General features: G+C 48.9%; 1 pseudogene; it reads left to right on the top strand.

Annotated features, from left to right (window-relative positions):
* The first annotated feature begins 12,447 nt into the window (after positions 1-12,447).
* On the top strand, positions 12,448-13,901 carry LOC123578498 (annotated as a pseudogene).
* Positions 13,902-14,442: the final 541 nt, after the last annotated feature.

The raw sequence follows: 14,442 nt of genomic DNA, 5'->3' as shown, positions 1-14,442 counted from the left end.
GATAAATAAACAGATAATTAGTTATCTAAATATACATATAAATATTTATACAAGCATACATGTTTACATTTGTACATAAATATAAATAAAAATATAAGTAAATAAAAAATCTTTATAAATAAAATACATAACTATTTAGCCTAATTTGATTAATACTATTAAAAAACCACCTGTAATGGTTTGACCACCTGGAGAGATATCCAGGGTTTTTGTCTGAAACTTTTCAGTTTTGATATGTTACATGTTATATGATATGTCATACGTACTCATGCACACATGTATATTTTTACCTAGGTGGTATCACACCATTAAATATCCTTTATTCGGGCTTCTCCAATGTTAAACCCAACTTTAGTCAGAGACAGGTGAATATACACCTTAGGGTATCTAGTGATCCATTCAATATCTCTGAAGTCTCCTACTGTTTTCTAAAAAGCCATATGAATATTTGCAGCCTACTGCAAAATACATCTGTGTTTGTTTTAATAGGAAAATAATATATTACTCACCGTTGAAATTCTTCAATTGGTCCCTCTTGGTATTTGATTGTAAGTGATGCCCCCAGAAAACACATGAAGTTGTTTTTCTGCCCTTAGCTCATGAAACCCTTCCTTCTGTATCTTCATTGTTCATTGTTCATGACCACGTACTATTCCACTGAATTGGCCATGAATTGATTTGTTCAACCCATACCCCATTTGTGAGTATTTCGCTTCTTTCAACATTTTCTCTCTCTCTCTCTCTCTCTCTGTATATATATATATATATATATATATATATATATATATATAGTAGGTGTTTATATTATATACATTATATTCTCCCTCAGAGAAGTAATACTTTATTTTTATGTTTATTTATTATTTTTGAGAGAGAGAGAGAGAGCACACAAGCAGGCGAGGGGCAGAGAAAGAGGGAGACACAGAATCCGAAGCTGACTCCAGGTTCTGAGCTGTCAGCGCAGGGCTCGAACCCACAAACCTTGAGATCATGACCTGAGCTGAAGTCAGATGCTTAGCTGACTGAGCCACCCCAGCAACCCAAATATTTTCTTTCTATACAAACAGCAGTATAACAACTTTTGGCCAGTCCCATTTGTGGAGCTAGATGAGTTCCAGAGACAGACTTCTGTAATAATGAATTTAGCCTTAGTCAAAGACAAATCTGGTTTTGTCCTCAGCTCCTAGAAGGCATCTCTAAGTCTTCAGAATGTCCTGTCTGATAAGAGTGTCTATTTACCTGGGGGCTTTGGGACACACTAGATAGTCTACAGTGGACATTATGATGAAGGCTTTGAGTCACATGGCATCAGCTCTGCCCTTGGAGGGGCTGGAGACTAAGTTCAGCTATGTGAGCAGTGGAACATATCTATGTGACAGAGCCCTAATAAAAACTCTGACGTCAAGGCTTAGGCAATCTTCCCTAATCAGCACACTGTCACAAAGTCATGCTGGGAGGAGCTAATGCTGTCCATGACTCCACTGGAGACAAGTGGAAACCCCACACTTGGGATTCCCCTGGACCCCGACCCATGCCCTTCCCCCCTTCAGTGACATCAATCTGTATCCTCATGCTGTAATGATCCCTAACCACAAGGATAACAGCTTTCAGTGTGTTATGTGAGTCCTTCCAGTGAGTGATAGAAACTGAGGTTTGACTTGGTTACCCTGAACTTGCAATGGTGTCACAAGCAAAGGGGGTCATATGGATGCCCTCTGGGACAGAGACCCTGGGGTTAAAAGACAGAATCCCAGAGGCTCCTGGGTGGCTCAGTCGGTTAAGCATCCAACTCCTGATTTCAGATCAGGTCATGATCTCATAGTTTCATAGGTTCGAGCCCCACATTGGGCTGTGTGCTGACCTTGTAGAGCCTGCTTGGGATTCTCACTCTCCCTCCCTCTCTGCCCCTCTCTCGCTCATGCTCTCTCTGGCTCTCTCAAAATAAATAATAAAAAAACAATTAAAAAGAGAGAGAGAATCCCAGACTACACTGCCCAGGCTCAAATCCAAGTCTAGCACTCCTGCCAGGTCATCTCAGGAATGTGACTTTCTTCACTAAGCCTCACTATCTCCACCTGTAAAGTGGGGATATGCAATGTTTCCTCTCCATAGGGCTGTTTCAAGCTTTAAATGAGGTAATATGTGAAAATGTCTGCGACCAATGCCTCCCACACAATTTCAGGAAATGTTAATCCCTATGAGCATACGTAAGCCTTTTTATGTTTTACAACTTTTTGGGGAAAATTTTTTTAACTGCATTTATAGATTAAAAAAATTTTAATGTTTATTTATTTTTGAGAGAGAGAGAGAGAGAGAGAGAGAGCGTGAGCAGAGGAGGGGCACAGAGAGAGAGGGAGACACAGAATCCAAAGCAGGCTCCAGGCTCTGAGCTGTCAGCACAGAGCCCAACGCAGGGCTGGAACTCACGAACCACAAGATCATGACCTGAGCTGAAGCTGGTGCCATGCAGGCACCCAGATTTTTAAAAAACACTTCAATTGTATGACCTAACAACAAAAATCTTCACAGGTACTTAAATTACCCATTACTTAAGGGCTTGTGCCCTTATTACCTCTTTTGTCCTTATGAAGGAAAAGGGGAGGATGGTTAATAGTATGAGACCAGCAATCTCTGCCCACAGAGACCTTCCGATTGTATCTATTTGATATCACTCAGCACGAAGCGTCCTTATCCAACAGAGCTTTGTGTGAAATCATTGCAGGAGAATGTCCCTTCCTTGTATGCAGACTATACGTAGCAAGTGATGCTTGGTCCAGTCAATTGGGACCAATATGGCAGAACTGCTTTCCTTCAGAGCCCACAGTGAGATTCCAAGCATTTAATGCAGTGAGACCCTCAGGAGGCCCCTACCTTCAAGAGGAGACTGTAGGCTTGGCTACACCTCAGGCTTCAGAGACTCACTCTCATTCCCTCAAGGTGACCCCAGACTTGGACCTTGCTCACTCCACCCTGGATCCCCTATAACTTTAAGTATCTCATCTGAAACCCTGTCTCTTTATTCGGGAATTGGGGGCTTCCTACATTGTCAGCCCCTGAACATTCCTAAAGTGTGAAGTCTGACAGATGTTGGGGCATTGGCTCCCTCCAGAAAGGCGTACCAATACCGGGTGTAGCTCCCCTTAGTGAGCTCCAGTGCTCACCTGGGGGCAGGTGGCAGCCTGCGAAGCAGTCCCAAGGAGCCCTTAATCTCTTTCTGGAGCCCATCTTTGTTGCCTTCTTATCAAGACGGCAAAACATGACTGCCCCTCCCAGGGCAAGGTTCTGCCTGGTACAGCCAGACTGGACACTAGGAAACATCCACTGTCAGAGAGATTGGTCTCTGAGTGGCAGGGTGGGAGCCAGGTGCCAGGGAGGAGCTGGTGGGAAAGCAGACGGCTTGAAAGAGAGGGATGGAGGGAGGAGGTGGCTGGTGCAGCGATCCGGGTAACTCTCTGGGTGAGCAGCAGAGGGCGCCCTAACCGGGCAGGGAACGTTGGGAGAGATGCGCCGCCGCCAGGGGGCGCCGTGAGGCTGAGGGGGAAGTGCACAGACCCCCGTCTCTGCAGGAAACTGCAGCGTGGACCTTACAGCTACCACCTTTACGGATTTGAGAACAAAAGCCAGGCGGAGTAAAATCAAGCAACACCACCAAACAACAGCAACAACAGCAAACCAAAGCAAGGAGGGTAATAGGGCCCCCATCATATGAACCCTGGAATCCGCCTCATCTACAGCCAGTTCAAATTATGTCCTGAATTCCAAAGGGGACTCAAAGGCAGAGACATATAAAGACAGGTGCCCCAGACCTGGTGGCCAAGTCAATAATTACTCCCCATTAAATAACCACATTGTGTCCCTTACTATATATTTTCTAAATTTCTGGAGTTTGGGGATTTGGAGAGTACAGTTAAAAACAGATGCTCCTTGGGGCGACCGGGTGGCTCAGTTAAGCCTCTGACTTTGGCTCAGGTCATGATCTCACAGTTGATGAGTTCGAGCCCCACGTCAGACTCTGCGCTGACAACTCAGAGCCTGGAGCCTGCTTCGGATTCTGTGTCTCTCTCTACCCCTCCCCCACTGGGAGGAGAGAGCTCACTCTCTCAAAAATAAATAAACATTAAAAAAAAAAAAAACAAAAAAAACAGATGCTCCAGAGACAGGAAGATGGGGTTCAAATCCTGGCTCCAGCAGGAGCTCAATCTGCTCTCCAGAAAAGGAGATCATGAAATATCTCAGGGTTGTAACGGTCTGTTGTAACCTGATAGCAACTTAACTTAATCACATACAAAACTACATGTCAACCCCTCCAACACTATATTTTTTAAAAATTTGTTTGATGTTTTATTTAATTTTGAGAGAGAGACACCAGGTATGAGTGGGGGAGGGGCAGAGAGCTAGGGAGACACAGACTCAGAAGCAGGTTCCAGGCTCTGAGCTGTCAGCACAGAGCCCAACGTGGGATTGGAACTCACGAACTGTGAGATCATGACCTGAGCCAAAGTCGGACAACCAACTGAGCTACCCAGGTGCCCCAACACTTTATTTTTTTTTTTTTCAACGTTTATTTATTTTTTTTGGGACAGAGAGAGACAGAGCATGAACGGGGGAGGGGCAGAGAGAGAGGGAGACACAGAATCGGAAACAGGCTCCAGGCTCTGAGCCATCAGCCCAGAGCCCGACGCGGGGCTCGAACTCCCGGACCGCGAGATCGTGACCTGGCTGAAGTCGGACGCTTAACCGACTGTGCCACCCAGGCGCCCCGACACTTTATATTTTTGATGTCACAATTTACATCTTTTCATATTAGGTACCCATTAACAAATTGTTTTAGTCATAGTTATTCTTTTCTTAAAATACTTTTTAAAGTTTTATTTATTTTTGAAAGACAGAGTGAACAGGAGAGGAGCAGAGAAAGAGGGAGAGAGAGAGAATCCCAAGCAGGTTCCACGTTGTCAGCACGGAGCCCAATGAGAGGCTTGAACTCACAAACTAATCATGACCTGGGCCGAAATCAAGAGTCAGATGCTCATGTTAAGTTTTATTCTGTTGTTGTTGTTTTTGTTTTTTTTACAACAACAACAACAAACAGACAAAACCAAAACCAAAAAAAAAAAAAAGCATAGAGGCACAGGGGAACTTGAGAGGTGGTAGGCATGTTTGTAACCAGGATCGTCAGGATCATGGTCATGATTTTACGGGTGTATGCAGAAGTTCAAATAGCACGTTAAATATGTGCCATTTTTTCATATAGCAATCGTACCTCAATAGGTACACTAGGTACTGTCTTTAAAAAAAAAAAAAAAAGGGGGGGGCACCAGGGTGGCTCAGTAGGTTAAGCATCCGACTTCGACTCAGGTCACGATCTCGCGGTCCGTGAGTTCGAGCCCCGCGTCGGGCTCTGTGCTGACGGCTCGGAGCCTGGATCCAGCTTCGGATTCTGGGTCTCCCTCTCTCTCTGCCCCTCCCCCGTTCATGCTCTGTCTCTCTCTGTCTCAAAAATAAATAAACGTTAAAAAAAATTTTAAAAAAAGAAGTTGTAATTTCTACAATAGTCTTTAAGTTCATAGTCATCCACGATTTCTTCTTTTTTTTGTGTTTATTTTTGGAACCTAAAACTGTGGCTCTTGGGTACCTGGGTGGCTCAGTCGGTTGAGCGTCTGACTTTGGCTCAGGTCATGATCTCACAGTCCGTGAGTTCGAGCCCAGTGTCGGGCCCTGTGCTGACAGCTAAGAGCCTGGAATCTGCCTCAAATTCTGTGTCTCCCTCTCTCTCTTCCCCTCCACCACTCATGCTCTGTCTCTCTCTGTGTCAAAAATAAATAAACATTAAAAAAAAAAAGAATATGACAGCTGTGAACCTCATCATTGCTGTTAAAATGGAGAGGGATCATTACTACCTCAAGAATTTGAGGGATCACGACTATCCTCTGGTAGCCACAACTTGTATTTCTGCCTCTGCAGATTCCCCCAGGAAGAAGATCTCAACAGTCAAGGACACACTCATTTGTCCTCTGTTGGCTGTGCTGAGGTTTCACCCTCTGTTTTGACTTGCTCAGCGTTAGAGGGGAGGTTGCTTAAAAGTAACATTCCAGGGCGCCTGGGTGGCTTGGTCCCTTAAGCGTCCGACTTCGGCTCAGGTCATGATCTCACGGTCATGAGCCCCACGTCGGGCTCTGTGCTGACAGCTGGGAGCCTGGAGCCTGTTTCGGATTCTGTGTCTCCCTCTCTCTCTGCCCCCTCCCCCGTTCATGCTCTGTCTCTGTCTCAAAAATAAATAAACGTTAAAAAAAATTTTTTTTTTTAAATAAAAGTAACATTCCAGACACAACCGCAAAGAGAGAGGATGGCTTTTTATCCTGGGCTGCACAGGATATTTTGTAACAAAACCCCATTGCACACTGGTACAAGTCTATTTTCTAGGACACAAATTGTTCTTCCAACCACAGAATACACAGCGCTGGGTGATGTCAGGCAGCTCTGGGGCGCAGACGCACACAGGCTGCTCAGAGTGTGCAAAAAACAAGAGAAACAGCCCCACGTGTGAACCAAGAGAAACAGCCCCACGTGTGAACCGTGACAAGAGGAGGTACTGTCTGAAGCGAAAACATCCGTAAGGAAAAGCCTGCCTTGGGAAGCCGGATCAGGAGCAGTCTGGCGCTGTGCATCGGGAGAAGCGTTTGGAACAGCCTTCATTCATTCATTCATTCATTCAAGCATTCGCTGAGTCCTGTTGATGAGCCCTGCCCTTATGCGGTCATGGAGCATGGCCAGCAACATGACCAAGGAGACGGGCGGGTCCTGTCCTCTCAAAACACAGATGTTGGGATCCAGTGCCTGGTGAACCAGGCCAAAACCTGGAAGGAAAGCCCCACCTCACCTGGTCTTCCTGGTTCTTGCTCGGGTCATGAAATTCCGGAATCGCCTAGGGACCACCCCACTAAGCAGGGAGGAGTGAGGCCAGGTCTTAGCTGCAGCCCCGACACAGTGAATGTGTTCACTCTGTTTGTTAAATCAATGAATGCGTGGAAATCTCCCTTCAGCTCACTCGGGGTTCTTCCTAGCCTTCTGCCTTTAACTCCACCTTGGGCCACTCCAGAACTAATCCTCAGCAAACATCACATGACTCACTGATACCTGCCCGTTAGAGCAGGTACCAAAGGTCAGGACATGGGCAGGCAGCCTGGAGACGGGGAGCCAGACGTGCCTTACCAGGTGCCTTAGGGCAGCATGTCTGTTGCCCTCTCTGAATTTCAGCAGCCCCCTCTGAAAAATGGGGAGAGAGCACCATCTCCTAAGACAGTCTAGCTCTGATAGAGAACGGGTTTGAGGTTCCGTTTCTGCGCACATACATCAATGTCACTTCGCCTTCCTGTCGGAACTTCCTCTTGGTCCCACAGCTCATGATTCCTTGAGAGAGAAAATCCCGGCAAAGCGTTTGGCCCATCGCTTCCCAGAGCTGCAGCTGTCCCTGCCATCCAGGGGTGAGCAGGTATGGCAGGGGGGGCTGAGGCAGAGACCCTCGCCCCCCCCCCCACCCCACCGGGGTCGCAGGCTGAGCATCAGGATTTCAAGCTGGAAGCGGACCAGCAAGTTTGTGATGATACAAGAAAGCCATGCGCCCCCACGTCTTGAAACATCTCCTACCCTCAGGATGGCTTCTGGGTCCAGAGCAGGGACAAGCCTGGTCAGGATGCTCCAGTGGCCACGACCCACTTGGACACATCGTGACTCCAGGATGCTTCTGCCTCCTTGGAGACCCTGGGAAATATAACTGTGCCTTGAGCATCATTGACCACAGGATGATGGAGGATGCGACAGAAGTCTTTCGAGTGAAAAGAGGAAATGCAGAATATAATTACTTATATGGCTTGCTTTCCTTGCATGTGACAGATATGAAACTGCCTACAGAGAGGACAAGGATGGAATGTGGGGTCCCCATGGAACCTGAATGACGTAGACTGAATTGTGCCCCCCCCCAATTCATACGATGGAGCCCCAACCCCCAATGTGATTGTATTTTCAGAGATAATTAAGATTAAATGAGATCGTAGGAGGGGAGTCCTAAGATTGGTGACCTTGTAAAAAGAGGAAGAGAGAGTGATCCCTCCTCCTCCCTCCCTCCCCCCTTTCTTTCCTCTGTCACCGCATCTTTGTAAAGAGGAAAGGTCATGTGAGGACACTGTGAGAAGGTGGCTGCCTACAGGCCAGAAAGTATGTACTCACCAGGAACCCAATCTGCTGACTCTGTAATCTCAGACTTCCCACCGTCCAGACCTGTGAGGAATAAATTTCTGTTGTTCAAGCACCTCCAGTCTATGGTATTTATTTTGTTCTATTTTATTTTAGAATGTTTATTTATTTATTTTGAGATAGAAAGAGAGAGAGAGGAGGAGGGGCAGAGAGAGAGAGAGAGAGAGAGAGAGGAGGGGAGGCAGAGAGAGGGAGAATCCCAAGCAGGCTCTGTGCTGACAGTGTGGAGACTGACGTGGGGCTGGAACCCACAAACCATGAGATATGACCTGAGCCAAAAGCGGACGCTTAACCAACCGAGCCACCCTGGCGCCCCTATGGTGTTTTATTACGGAAGCCTGAGCGGACTAAGACGAGTTCCCTTTCAGCCCGTGGAATTATTCAAACAAGCCCTTCGAATCCGCCAGCAGGAACCATGAGTCACCACTTACTCTTGTCGCTACAGAGCCAGCCTCCCACGTGCCCTGGTTGTCCACTGTGTTCCTGGGTGCAGCCCCCATGGGGTCTGCGTTGTGTGCGTCCTCGTCCCCAAGGCAGTGAATACATGTGACTGATAAACTGCTATTGACGTCATTTGTCCAACAGTGGGTGTCACACGTTCAGTGTCCCCATCACCCTCGGGTAGGAAGCCCTCCCTCACCGATGCGGCGAGCATGACATTGGACTCACAGATGTCCAATGAATGGGGTGGAACGGACAAGCCAGTCTGCCCACAGAGGAGGTCAGAGAGCTGATGGCAAGGAGCCAGCAGCGTCTGGAAGGCACTTAGACACCTGCACTGCCTGAAGCTAACACCTTCGGTGGGTGCAGGCGTGGCCTCCAGCTGGGCTGGCAGGGTGACTATGTGGGAGGGCAGGAGCAAGGGGGCGGGAAACAAGGCCCACATGAGACCCGGAGGCCCTGGAGGGCCATGTGAGCAGGGGGACCACAGCGTGAGGTGCAAACAGCTCTTGCCCTGCTCGGCCCAATTTTGCCTCTGCATTGACCTTGGGTCCACAGCAGGGTCCTATAGCAGGGAACCTTCCTTCCTGTCCCTTGAGAGTCCAGGCCATGTCCACTCTGGTCATTCGTGCCCCCGAAGCACCTGACGACAGAGTCTGCAGCCCCGTGGCCCTCATGGCCTCTACCAGGCAGGTGCCTGTGGACCGTGTGTCTCTGCCCCCGATGGGGCGCATCTCAAGGGCAGGAGCTGGGTTTGCTGTGCCTCCAGCCCTAACACAGAGCAGATGTTCACCCTGGACCTGTTGAGTGAGTGAATGAGCAGCTGTCTTCTTCACTTCACCCAAGACCCTTATTCATCTCTCACAGGCTGGACACTCATGCAGAACCTCCAAGACCCCACTCCTGGAAGATGTCTCTCAAGTCTAGACCAGGAATTTTTTTTTTTACATTTTTAGAAATGTTTTAAGAGATAGACAGAGTGCTGGCAGGGGAAGGGCAGAGAGAAGAAAACAGAATCTGAACCAGGCTCCAGGCTCCCAGCTGTCAGCAACAGAGCCAAACGCAGGTCTTGAACTCATGAATCGTGAGATCATGACCTGAGCTGAAGTCAGATGCTTAACTGACAGAGCCACCCAGGCACCTCTAGACCATGCTTTCTGAACCTCGGGACTACTGAACCTTGGAGCCGAAGGATTTTTTGCAGTGGGAGCCATCCTGCACATCAGAGGTATATTTAAATGCATCCTTAGGGGCGCCTGGGTGGCGCAGTCGGTTAAGCGTCCGACTTCAGCCAGGTCACGATCTCGCAGTCCGTGAGTTCGAGCCCCGCGTCGGGCTCTGGGCTGATGGCTCAGAGCCTGGAGCCTGTTTCCGATTCTGTGTCTCCCTCTCTCTCTGCCCCTCCCCCATTCATGCTCTGTCTCTCTGTCCCCAAAATAAATAAACGTTGAAAAAAAAAAAAATAAATGCATCCCTAGTCTCAACCCACTAATTGCCAGACACACCCTCGTCCTAAGCTATGACCATCAAATGTGTCAAGACACTGCCAATGGTCCCCTGGCTGGGGGGTGGGGTGGGGTGCAGGCAACGCCCCTGCTTAAGAATGATAGGTCTACGTTTGTGCTATTTGTTTAGTCTTAAAAATACAGCCTTTCTGGGAAACATGCACCCCAATGCTTATAGCAGCACTATGAACAATAGCCAAAGTATGGAAAGACCCCAAATGTCCATCGATGGATGAATGGATAAAGATGTGATATATATATATATATATATATATATATATATATATATATATATACATACATATATATATATGTGTGTGTGTGTGTGTGTGTGTGTGTGCGCACAATGGAGTATTACTCGGCAATCAAAAAGAATGAAATCTTGCCATTTGCAACTATGTGGATGGAACTCGAGGGTATCATGCTAAGCGAAATTAGAGAAAGACAAATATCATAAGACTTCACTCAGAGGAGGACTTTAAGAGACAAAACAGATGAACATAAGGGAAGGGAAACAAAAATAATGTAAAAACAGGGAGGGGGACAAAACAGAAGAGACTCATAAATATGGAGAACAAACTGAGGGTTACTGGAGGGCTTGTGGGAGGAGGGATAGGCTAAATGGGTAAGGGGCACTAAGGAATCTACTCCTGAGGTCATTGTTGCACTGTATGCTAACTAACTTGGATGTAAATTAAATTAGAAAGAAAGAGAGAAAGAGAGAGAGAAAGAGAGAGAGAAAGAGAGAGAGAAAGAGAGAGAGAAAGAGAGAGAGAAAGAGAGAGAGAGAAAGAGAGGAAGAAAGAAAGAGAGGAAGAAAGAAAGAAAGAAAGAAAGAAAGAAAGAAAGAGAAAGAAAGAAAGAGAAAGAAAGAAAGAAAGAAAGAGAAAAAGAAAAAAGCCTTTCCTATTTTGGAAAGAAAACAAAAAAAGAATGACAGGTATAGACACCATAGAGGCTATAAATCGAGCCAGGCCAAGAAGTGACTGCTTCCCCAGAGCAAATGGGCCCACAGCAGCAGGACTTAGGACACCCACTCTCCAGCACTCGTGCTGAGGAGATCTCAGACATCACTGCTGCGCTTTTCCCCATCAGGATAGGCCTCCAGCAAAGTCAAGGCCGCCCCCACATGCAGGACCCACATCCCTGTGAACCAGGCTCCGGTGACAGAGGGAAGTGCCCGGAGGTCTGCTCCTGGTCTCTCCTCCCTGCGTGGGTCTCCCGGGTCTCAGGCCGAGGGGTTGTCATGCCCAGAATTCGTGATCCCCAAAGACCACCAGGGAGCCAGGTCTGATGCAAAAGCAAAGAGCCTTTATTCGAGCTAGCTCGAGCTCAATCCCCTACCTGCACCGACGCAGTGATGAGATACCGGAGAGAGAGCGAGAGCGAGTTTCAAAAGCACAAAGGTTTAATAGTGATCATAGCCTTAGCCGATTGGCTGGGGAAGGGTCGTGGCCTCAGCCAATTGGCTGCCAAAGTGTGGTCCCAGATCAGCAATTATCAGAGTCACCTGGAACTTGTTAAAAATGCAAATGTTGGGCCTGGTGGTCGCAGACCCACTGAATCAGAAACTCTGGGGGTGGGGCTCAGCAATCTGTGTTTGAACAAGTCTTCCGGGAGATTCTGATGCACCTGAAGTTTAAGAACCACTGTGTCTGAGGTTGTTTAACAAGTTTGGCCTCAGTGTATACAGAACGTTTCTCACTGGTCACCTATTAACCATTGGCTGTCAGCCTTGCTGTGCTATATAAATACCTAGCACCAAATACCATCCCCCGAGACTCTGATTTAACTGGTTTGGGGAGGGGTCAGTTATTAAAATGCTCCCAGGTCATTCTAAGCCTGGACAGGGTTGAGGGCTCCTGCCTCTGGCCCCTGAGAGAAGCCCTGCCTCTTCAACTCACACTTGCCATGCCTCTCACACTCCCCTTCCTCCCACCTCAGACTTCGGAAGAATGCATCAATCAGTAGCCTGATGAAACCCCTATGTTTCATCTTAGAAAACATAATTTACTCAAGGGGAGGATGCGCGGTCTGAGGTTAGAGCGGGAACTTCTTTCTGCGGCCATGTCGGGGACATAGTCACTAATCGGCCGGCCTGGGTCTGCTCTTTCAGGGCGTCACAGGCTCTGTGCAGAGAGGGGGTGAGCTCCGCAGCGGCAGTTCCCCTTTTGCGAAATCGTGAGGCCTCGTGCTCCTCCCCAGCTTCCCGTGGGTCCTCCTCAGCCTCCCTCTGCCTTCCCTTCTCCTTCACCCACAGGAAGCCCAGACATCTGTCTCTAAGATGTTGTTGCCTCTGCTGCTGCCCCTGTTGTGGGCAGGTGAGTGGGCGGAGGGGAGAGGGCCAGGCGGGCGGGGGCCGCTACTGACCCTCGATTCCCTGCAGGGTCCCAGGCTCAGGAGAGGAGATACTGGCTGCAGGTTCTGGAGTCACTGGTGGTGCAGGAGGGTCTGTGCGTCTCTGTGCCCTGCAATTTCCTCTATCCCCTGAATAGTTGGAATGACTCTTACCCTGTGCATGGCTACTGGTTCCGGGAAGGGGCCAATGTAGCACAGGATGCTCCAGTGGCCACAAACAACCCCCGTCAACAATTGCAGCGGGAGACCCAGGGCCGATTCCACCTCCTTGGAAACCCCCGGGACTACAACTGCTTCCTGGATATCAGAGATGCACGGAGAAGTGACTTGGGGACATATGTCTTTAGGGTGGAGAGAGGGCCTTATTTGAGATATAGTTACACACAGACCCAGCGCTCTGTGCAAGTGATGGGTAAGGTCCCAGGACAACCTGGGACGGGTTGGGGGTAACATATGTCAGGCCTCAGAGTCAGGAGCTGGACCAAATCCTGAGGCTTCTCTCAGGGCCACACTGTGGACCCACCTTCTGATCCCCATGTCTCCCCATTTCCCCCCAGCCCTGACCCACACACCTGACATCCTCATCCCTAAGACCCTGGAGTCTGGACACCCCCCAGTAACCTGACCCACTCTGTGCCCTGAGCCTGTGAGCGGGGCACACCCCCCATCTTCTCTTGGACGTCAGCCTCCCTCACCTGCCTGGACCCCAGGACTCACCTCTCCTCAGTGCTCACTCTTACCCCACGGCTCCAGGACCACGGCACCAACGTCACCTGTCAGGTGAAGTTCCCTACAATTGGTGTGATGGTGGAAAGGGCCGTCCAGCTCCATGTCACCTGTGAGTGTGGGGCCAGGACCACCTGGGTGCCTGAGGGGATGGGGGGCAGGAGGTCCAGGTCTGGGTGCTGATGCTGATGCTTTAGTCCTGGAGCCCTGGCTGAGTAGGGGACCGAGAAGGATTCAAGCCCTGTCTCTCCCGTGTTTCTGGGGCTTCTGGCGGTGGGGGGATGTCTACATGTATCTCACATCACCCCACCCCATTGAAGAGGGAAATCCCGTCCTTGCATCCTAGGTGCCACACAGAACCCATCATTCAGGGTCTGCCTGGGACACAGCACAGGTAGGAAGCAGCCTTCTCCCAGGCTGTAGGGACTTGGGCCTCTTCCAAGCTCAGGAAAGAGCTGGGTCCCTGCCTCATTTTGACTGACTCTGGGGACCAGGCACCCCTGTGGGTGAACCCAGTGGTCCCTCCTCCTCTCCAGCTCCCATGCCCTGTGAGCAGCTGTCCCCAACGGCCCCTCCCTCCCCCATTTCTGCTCTCCCCCCTGTTACCAGGAGAACCAGTAGAACAGGGCCACCTGGCCATCTGCCTCTCCAGGCACCTTATCATGCGTCTCCTGATGACTCTTCCTGCTCTTTTATTTTCCCTAACAAGTACTTATTTAATACTTCTGTACAGGTAATATGTTCACATGGACAAGTATTCAGAATGCACAGCAGAATCTGTCCTCAGATACCCAGTCCCTTCCTGGCAAATGACCAGGGTCCGTGGGCTGCTCTGAGCATTGCTGTGTTTGCACTTAGGATATAGGGGCCCTTTGCTATCAGTGGCACAGGCTGTCCTCCTTCTTATCCGTGACTGTGCAGTATTCCTTCACATGGATGGGTTCTGCTGCATGCATCTTCTACTAATGGAAAATCACGGTGTCCATTTTATTCCACCAACAGAAAAATTGCAGTTGATCATCTTGTATCTCATTCCATGTGTGTGTGTCTAGGTCTATGGGATAAATTCCTAGAACCAGAAGAGCAGGATCTTACGTGTTTTTTTTTTTTTTTTGAGAGAGAGAGAGAGAGAGAGAGAGAGACAAAGTGCGAGCAGGGGAGG

The sequence above is a fragment of the Leopardus geoffroyi genome, chromosome E2, assembly GCF_018350155.1.
Source record: "Leopardus geoffroyi isolate Oge1 chromosome E2, O.geoffroyi_Oge1_pat1.0, whole genome shotgun sequence".
NCBI lineage: Eukaryota > Metazoa > Chordata > Mammalia > Carnivora > Felidae > Leopardus > Leopardus geoffroyi.
This window is presented reverse-complemented; position numbering and strand designations above follow the sequence as displayed.